Source organism: Alligator sinensis, unplaced genomic scaffold (genome assembly GCF_000455745.1).
Source record: "Alligator sinensis unplaced genomic scaffold, ASM45574v1 scaffold38_1, whole genome shotgun sequence".
Lineage (NCBI taxonomy): Eukaryota > Metazoa > Chordata > Crocodylia > Alligatoridae > Alligator > Alligator sinensis.
Window position 1 is genome coordinate 502,506 of NW_005842179.1, and position 8,449 is coordinate 510,954.

Genomic DNA, 8,449 nt, shown 5'->3' on the forward strand with positions numbered 1-8,449 from the left:
GTATTGTTTAAAAAAAGTGTTTCCCAGCCTCGCTGGACTCGATACACCCCTGGTTAGACTACGGGAAAATAATAGAGCAATTCTTCTGTTACAATTCCTCTCAGAAAGCCCACAACAGGTCAGAATGTATTTTTTACACTCTGGATTCCTACTTGGTATCACTGGGTTTATCTTGTAAACCATGTGTGGGTGTTTGCACACCTAACAGTGGTAATATTGTGTAGCACCCCCTAACACTCTTAGAAGGATCTCATGAGACCCCAGGGTACTACAGCACCCTTGTTGACAGCTACTCTTGCGCCTACTGAAGTCCCTAATAGTCTACGTAGAACCACATTCAAGTATTTACTGGAGATGTACATGCATTTTCCATCTCAAATTATTTGTCCAGTGGACAGAATACGAGTTCATGTCTCTGAAACTCTCTAAAAAGAAATGAGGGAGATTATGCAGCAAATGTTGCTGTGTTCCAAGGGTAGTGCTGCCATCTACTGGCGATATGGTTCCAAGTGCCACATGTATCATCCGAGCCATTAAAAACCAATGATTTGTGTAAAGATCGTAGATGTGAAGCCAATCCTATCCTGTAACAAATGCAAGCATAGCTGCTGATTTGCATGGCCACTCCTAAAGCAGATTTGCAGACAAGTGGTTGACTTTAATACAGGCTAAGGATTATACTATGGAACAATTTATGGCTGTCCTGAACAGAACCAATGTGTACTACAACCTGCTGCCAGCTGTCATTTATTTGACACAGATAACGACATTTGCACTAGCCAGCAGAGGAACTAGACACACTTCCCACCCTATTTGGATACAAGGCATGCAAGCAGGCTAGATATTAGCAGCCGCTCTTTGCTAAATGTTGTCTTGAGTGAGTACAATGAAGAGATTCTCTGCATACGCTGGTCAGTCCCGTTTCACCCCGTACAACACATACACAACCTTGTGGACCAGTGCAGTGTAGAGATGAATCTAGCTCTAAGGCACTGTAAATTGAATTAAGTACTCATTGGGTTAGGATGAAAAACAGCCTCCTAGGACAGCATAATCACACCACAGAGCAGTGGCTGGAACTGTGATTGATATTTATTTACCGACATTCCCTTTTTTATACTTCTAGAAGTATAGCAATGTTAGGGGGTTCTTCCATTATTGACATGTACAACTCTGAAAGAAGAAAAGGCTTGTAAGGAATAAACAGGATTTCATAGTTACTCCTTTCAATGTGCACCTGCTGTTTTGCTTCTCCGTGTTTTCCTTGAGAGTTAGCAGCTGCTTCAGAAACATTTACAACCCAGGCTCATCTCTTCTACAAAGTGCTGCCACTTCAACCCTTTCTACCTAGGCCTTTCTACCTAGTTTCAAAGATTTCATAGATTTCATAGACATTAGGGACTGGAAGGGACCTTGTGAGATCATCAAGTCCAGCACCCACTCCCCTCCCCCTAGGCAGGAATTCAGCTGGGATCAAGGGATCAAGAAAAATATCCAGACTTTTTTGAAGGAGTCCAGAGTAGGTGCTTGCACCATCTCTGGGGGGAGCTTGTTTGAAGCCCTGGACACACGCACCATAAAGAACTTTTTCCTTATGTCTAGTCTAAATTGGCCTTCCTGCAGTTTGTGGCCATTAGACCTTGCTATCCCTTGGGGAGCTCTGGTGAACAGCTGTTCTCCCAGGTCTTGATGTACCCCTCTTATATAATTGTAAGCTGCTACCAAGTCACCCCTGAGCTTTATTTTTTCCAGACTGAAGAGTCCCAAATCCCTCAGCCTCTCCTCATATGGCCTGCCCTCCAGGCACTGAATCATACGAGTGGCTCTCCTCTGGACTCTCTCAAGCTTTTCCACATCTCTCCTGAAGTGCAGGGGCCAAAATTGGACACAATAGTCCAGCTGCGGCCTCACCAAGGCCAAGTAAAGCAGGAGGATGACATCCCTGGTTTGCTTGAGATGTATCGGTAGATGCATACCAGAGTTTAGTTTGCTTTGCCAGCCACAGCATCGCATTGGTGACTCATCTTGTGGTCAGTCAGGACCCCCAAGTCTCTTTTGATCATGAAGTTAGTAAATGCAGCACTGCCACGCTTGTAAGTGTGTTAAAGGTTCTTCCTACTGAGGTGGAGCACCTTACACTTCTCAACATTGAAGGCCACCTGGTTTCGGTCAGCCCGCCTTGAAAGCGTGTCCAAGTCAGCCTGTATCCCCAGCCTGTCCTGCAGTGTGACTGCCCTCCCCCACAATTTGGTGTCATCCACGAACTTTGCCAGTTGCATCTGACTCCTGACTCCAGATCGTGAATGAAGATGTTAAAGAGCACCAGCCCAAGTACTGAGTCCTGAGGTACTCCACTGTTCACCCTACGCCACGTTGATTTGGTCCTGTCAACTAGTACTCTTTGGGTCCAACCTTGTAGCCAGTTACCTAGCCATCGGACCATAAGATGATCAAGACCACAGTTCCCCAGCTTAGCCATGAGGAGATTGTGGGGAACTAGGTCAAAGGATTTCTTGAAATCCAGATATATGACACCCACATCATCTCCCTTGTCCAGGGCTCATGTCACCTGGTCATAGAAGGAGATGAGGTTGGTTAGAGAAGACCTGCCAGTCACAAAGTTGTGTTGGCTGGCCTTCAGAAGCTTGCCTTCTGTTAGTCTGGTGTTGATGAATCCCTTGACAATTTTCTCTAGGATTTTTCCAGGGATGGAAATCAGACTGATTGTTCTATAATTCCATGGGTCATCCCTCCTCCCTTTCTTGAAGATAGGGACCATGCTGGCCCTTTTCCAGTTTTTCGGGACCTCACCTGAGCACCACAAATTTTCAAATATCTTTGCCAGTGGGGGGTGCAATGATGTCTGCCAGGTCCTTCAAGACTCTTGGGTGCATTCTATCATGGCCCACGGACTTGTGAATGTCCACATTCTCAAGGTGTTCCTTCACCTGATCCACATCAATTTTAGGCCCACCACCCACTCCCAGGCTGGTTTGTGTCCTTTCTGACAGTGTGATCTCCTTGGGAGGGTGAAAAACTGGTGTGAAAAAATCATCTAGGAGATTGGCCTTTTCTTGGGCGTCAGATGTCAGCTGCCCCATATGATCCCGCAGGGATTAGTTTGTCTCTTTCACTTGGAGGAAGGAATAGTCCTTCAGCTATTTTGAGGAGCATAGCACTAAGTGAATAATTTTTTTATTTCACAGCCAAACTGGGATAAAAATTGGGTAGGCTCAGGGGTAAATCTAGGGGGGTGGACTGGTGCATTTGCACCCTCCTTTGATTCCTGCCGCACCCAAAGTTTTAAACCAACTGGCTAGCAGTGGCAGCAGCATTTCTATTCAAGCAGCAGGAAGGGAGCCTGTTAACAGGATGCCATCCCCGGTGGCATTCTAGTGGCCTGTGTGGGGCATGCTTGAAGTCCTTTAATACTTCACTCCTGTGTTTTGTCCCATATCCCATCTCTACTCTTCTGCCATGTCTTGATGTAAATATTGCTTAGGTGTTCTTACAAGTGGGAGACTACCCATTGTACACCCTGATGACTAGGGCTGTCCCTGCGTGCTCTGACCATCCCTATACATGCCCCATGCCTCACAGATGTTGTTTGTACTTCTATGTTGGGGTTCTCAGCCACCACAGGCTTCTCACCCCCATCTTTCTCTAGCTAGGCCTACCAGCCTAAACCCACCAGGTAGGGTTTGATTCTGAGGCTCTAGCTCCTTAATATTCCTTGGGCCCATGGCCCTCCTTTTGTGCTTACTATGGCACCAGGCCTTCTGGCCCCCCCCGTTTACACTGCATCCATACATGCCAAGTTGTTGGGTCTTCTGCCTCCTTAGGCTTCATCCCTTTTTTATAGCTCAGGCTACTAGCCTAGATCCGCCCACTAGGACCTGGCTTCAAAGTCCTATTTTCTCACAGCCAGCTCTGGGCCCCTGGCTCTGTACAGTTGCACCCACTAGTGCACTGGGCCCTTTGGCCTTTTATGATTGTGCTCTAAGGCTAATGAGGATTCCTTCTCCTCTAGCGCCTCAACCACAAACCACTGGAGTGCCAATTAAATGCAAACAGTAAGTCCATGGGCTATAACCAAAATAAAGTTAAGGAAGGCAGTCTGCCAGCTCACATTTTCCATGGCTCTGTGCGTCTACTTCCCACCATCTGCTGTGCTTCTTCTGTGGGGCTGCTGCAGGTTCTCTGGGAGTCATCAGGAGTCCACCCCCTCTGCAGCCAAAACCCCTTCAGCCAGCTCAGACCAGGGTTTTCATAGTTCTGGTCTGCCCCCTTCCCGTAACCTGACTAGCCAGCAAGACTCAGCTTTTAACCCCTACCCTGCCAGTTGGCTGTGCCCGAAAAGTTCTGGTCTTAAAGGGGCCGTCCTGCTTTCTGCTAATAGGGCTAGGGTTCTCTGTTACAGAGTCCTTTCACCTCATGGCTCATTATGGTCTACCTGATTCCTTCTAAACTAGGGGTGGGCAAAATATGGCTTGCTGGCTGGATCTGATTGGATACAGCCTGTAGGTCTGCCAGTTGATTAGATCCAGCCCATAGCTACCCCTGCAGTGTTCCACATGGGGATAAGCTCCACCCGGGGCAGTCCGTGCTGCGCTCCAGCCTGTACCCACTGGCCTAGCCCACAGCTTCTGGTGGGGCTGCTCCTGGTGTGGCTGCTGCTTGTCACCCCTCAGCTCTCCTTAACTCCAGCGACAATGGAGCTAATGACCGTCCTTCCTTTTTAATGTCCCTCCCTCTTGATGTTCCACCAATCAAGCTATCTTTTCTTCTGCAATTCTGCTTTCTGTTATCTGCTCCTAATAATCTAGCTCCAATTTCACAACCTTGCAGACTATTTTTAATTCATTCCAATCAAGTTATATTTGCTTTTGCTTTAATATGAAACCAAATAATATAGCCCTAGGCCCCTGGCATGTTAGTAAAGCTTCTAATTTACTTCTAAATGGAGGAAAATATGTGTTGTTTTATAGGTAATGATGCACCTCACCATGTGCACCCCCTGTGAAAAGGTGCCGATGACACACAGCATTCATGTTTTCATGCATAAGCATTAACTGTAACAGCAGCTATAACTGAGGTATTTCAATGTCATGTGAGCATATAGCCACCAAGATGGAGTCATTCCTTTGCATTGTCTCCATGAATATTAAGTATTTTTTTACGAAGTGGAAGAGGTCCAGCAGGAGAGATGAGGGAACTCTACTATAGAATACTGTGCAGCTTAGTTCATAAGATATGAAGTGAGAGAGATGAGTTCAGATCCTCTCAAATGGAGGAGGAAATTCAACTTAGGGGTCCCACATCCTGGGTAAGGATAGAAGGAAGGTCATGATACCTCTGGCAGTTCAATGAATCCAGCCCACAGGAAATTGTTTTCCAGCTGAAATTATTCAGCACATTCAACCTGAATTCAGCTTTGTTTCCCATCTTCAAGCACTTCCTTCCCCTACTCCCCACACCTGAACCTTCCCTTTGATAGAAGTCAGGGTAAATATGCACCTTTACAATCCTATTCTTTGACAAACTAATAGTTGGGTAGAGGAAGGGCATGTGGTATCCCTGCACTGAAAAAGGAAAAAGGCAGTAGAATGAACTACCTAGGGAAGTTGCAGAATTTCCGTGATTCGAGGTTTGTAAAGCCTATCTTGTAAGATGGTATTCAATGCCAAGAAATGCAAGATGCTCCACCTTAGGAGAAAGAACCCACAGCACACTTAAAGGCTCGGCAGTGCTAAGCTAGCTAGCACCACATTTGAAAGAGACTTGGGGGGTCATGATTGACCACAAGATGAACATGAGCCACCAATGCAACGCTGCAGCCAGAAAAGCAAACAAAACTCTGGCCCGCATCTTCCTATGCATCTCAAACAAGACCCGGGAAGTCATCCTCCCACTTTACTCAGCCTTGGTGAGACCACAGCTGGAATACTGTGTCCAGTTCTGGGCTCCACAATTCAGAAGGGATGTGGAGAAACTTGAGAGAGTCCAGAGGAGAGCCACACAAATGATTAGAGGACAAGAGCATGTGAGGAGAGGCTGAGAGACATGGGACTCTTCAGCCTGGAAAAGTGTAGGTTCAGGAGTGACTTGGTGGCAGCCTATAAGTATATAAGGGATGTGCACTCAGAACTGGGAGAATAGGGCAGGTCACCAGGGCACCCCATTGGAAGACTAGGTCCAATGGTCACAAACTCATGGAAGACCATTTTAGGCTGGACATAAGAAAAAACTTCTTTACTGTCTGAGTCCCTAGGGCCTGGAATAGACTCCCTCCAGAGGTGGTGCAGGCACCTACTCTGGATTCCTTTAAGAAACACTTGAATGCCTATCTTGCTGGGATCATTTGACCCCTGGTGACTGCCTGCCCTTTGGGTTGGACCCGATGATTTTCTGAGGTCCATTCCAGCCCTAATGGCTATGAATCTATTAAATCTGTTGTTCATCTTTTGCAAGTGAAAATGACCCCATCCAGTGCCCATGGGGTGGGGATGGGAGGCAGGGGGCGGGGAGCGGGGGAGAGAGAAAGGAAGCAGGAAAGAAAAAAACCCTTGTGCCAGCTGAACTGCTGAAGCAGCCCTAACCAAGAGTTCCCTGTACCCTTTACCCACTGCTGCAGTCTGGCAGTGGGGGCTGCTGTCTGGCTATGACCTACTGTGCACCTGCAACAGCATATGGCCCCACGGCTGCACGCCTGTTGTCCTTTATGTGGCACTACTGCCATGTGTGCTACCACCCTGCCATCTGGGCAGCTATCACCAAGAAGATGTTCTCAGTGTAATGGCCCGCTTTGGATTGTCAAAGCAAGTTTTCCTGGCCCCTAGTGGCAGCCACCTCCAGCTGGGTCCCAGGTGCCAGTCCTGAGCAGGCTCCTAAGCTTGGGTCTTGCAACTTGCCTCCCTAGCAGGAATCCTGGTGTTCCCTATTTAAAAACTGCAAAATTTCTGATAAAAAAATCCCAAATCCACTTTTTAATATACCACTAAATCCATGTTCTTCCACAATTAAAACAAAAGACCACTATATATAGAGACAGACAGACAGACAGACAGACAGAGATTAGTTGGACAATGTTTTATTGATATATTTACAATGGTAAAGCAATTCGGAAGCCTACCAGTGTCTCTATCATCATAACAAAATAAATTCTAAATATCTATATGTTTTGATGTTTCCTTTTGGTTTTCTTATCATAGAAAAGCTAGAGCTCCCCCTGACCCCTTCACTAACAAGGATGTGGGGACAGTTGCCCCTGCAGTCACAGCTCCTGCCAGCAGGTCTCGTTCTGTCCGGCAGCTGGGCACGCAGGGTGTGTGCTGGGGGATGTGAGGTATCAGATTTTGAGCCCATGCTGCAAATATGCAGCATGAGGAAGGTTTTTTTGTTCCCAGCGTGCTTTTGCTGCATCTCAAACTGCTTTGAGACACAGCAAGAGGCACATGAGGGTTCGTCTGGACGTGCCCACAGAGGCTGTTCTAGAGCTGTGCTGAAAGTCAATTTGTAACATTCTACTAAAAGACTGGGTTGCCTCTTTGACAAACAAAATATCAGCATGTGTTAACTGAATGGCAAGACCGTGCATTTCTGAGTGGCGCATAAATACTTAAAATGCCACTATGAAGCATCTGGATGATAACCTAAAAGGCTGGGTTATCCACAGTCCTGCATCTTGTGTAGCAATTACACCCGCGGAAAATACATGTTAAAAGCCTGCTGTTCTGCTGGGACAGCAATTCATGCCTTGCACAAGGGTTAATGGCAGTGGAGGGCTGAGGTCAGGACATCTTAACAATTTCCTTGATGCAGTCCAGGAACGGTGTTGTTAAGTTGGGTCTTACATTAGTTATCCTGCAGAGGGAGCACAAATGATTGCTTTGTGGGATCCTTAACAAGTGAGTGCTGTCTCTTTTTGGATGCATAGTGACAGACAGGTGGATTTCTATTCCACGGTGCTGATGGGACAGACAGGCCACAATCAAATTGGCAATTTACTTCCCCACATTAGTTTCCTTTCTCTTACATTCTTTTCCTTCTTTCTTTAATGAGAACTTAACAGGACTTAACTTACTCTTTCTTGTCTAGCAGTAGGCAACGCTTTTGGCCAGAGTGCCGAAAAAACCACAATGTCTACCTTGTAAGGTGCTGGAGTGCCAGCATGCCAGAAAAACAAAACTGGGTCAGGGGGTACATGGCAGAATGCACTGCATATTAATGTAATTAATAATCGTACCTGTTGCTTTTTTTGACAGTAAATACCAGGTTTTCTAACAATTCTAAACCTGGTGACAATAAATAAAACTTCATATATGACCTTTGTTGTTGTGTCTGTTGTTGTGGGGTTTTTTTTGCTAAGCATGTTGTGATGACAGAGAGAAAAAAAAGAGAAAGAGAGAAAGGAGAGAAAAAGAGGAGAGAGAAAAAAAGAGAAAAAGGG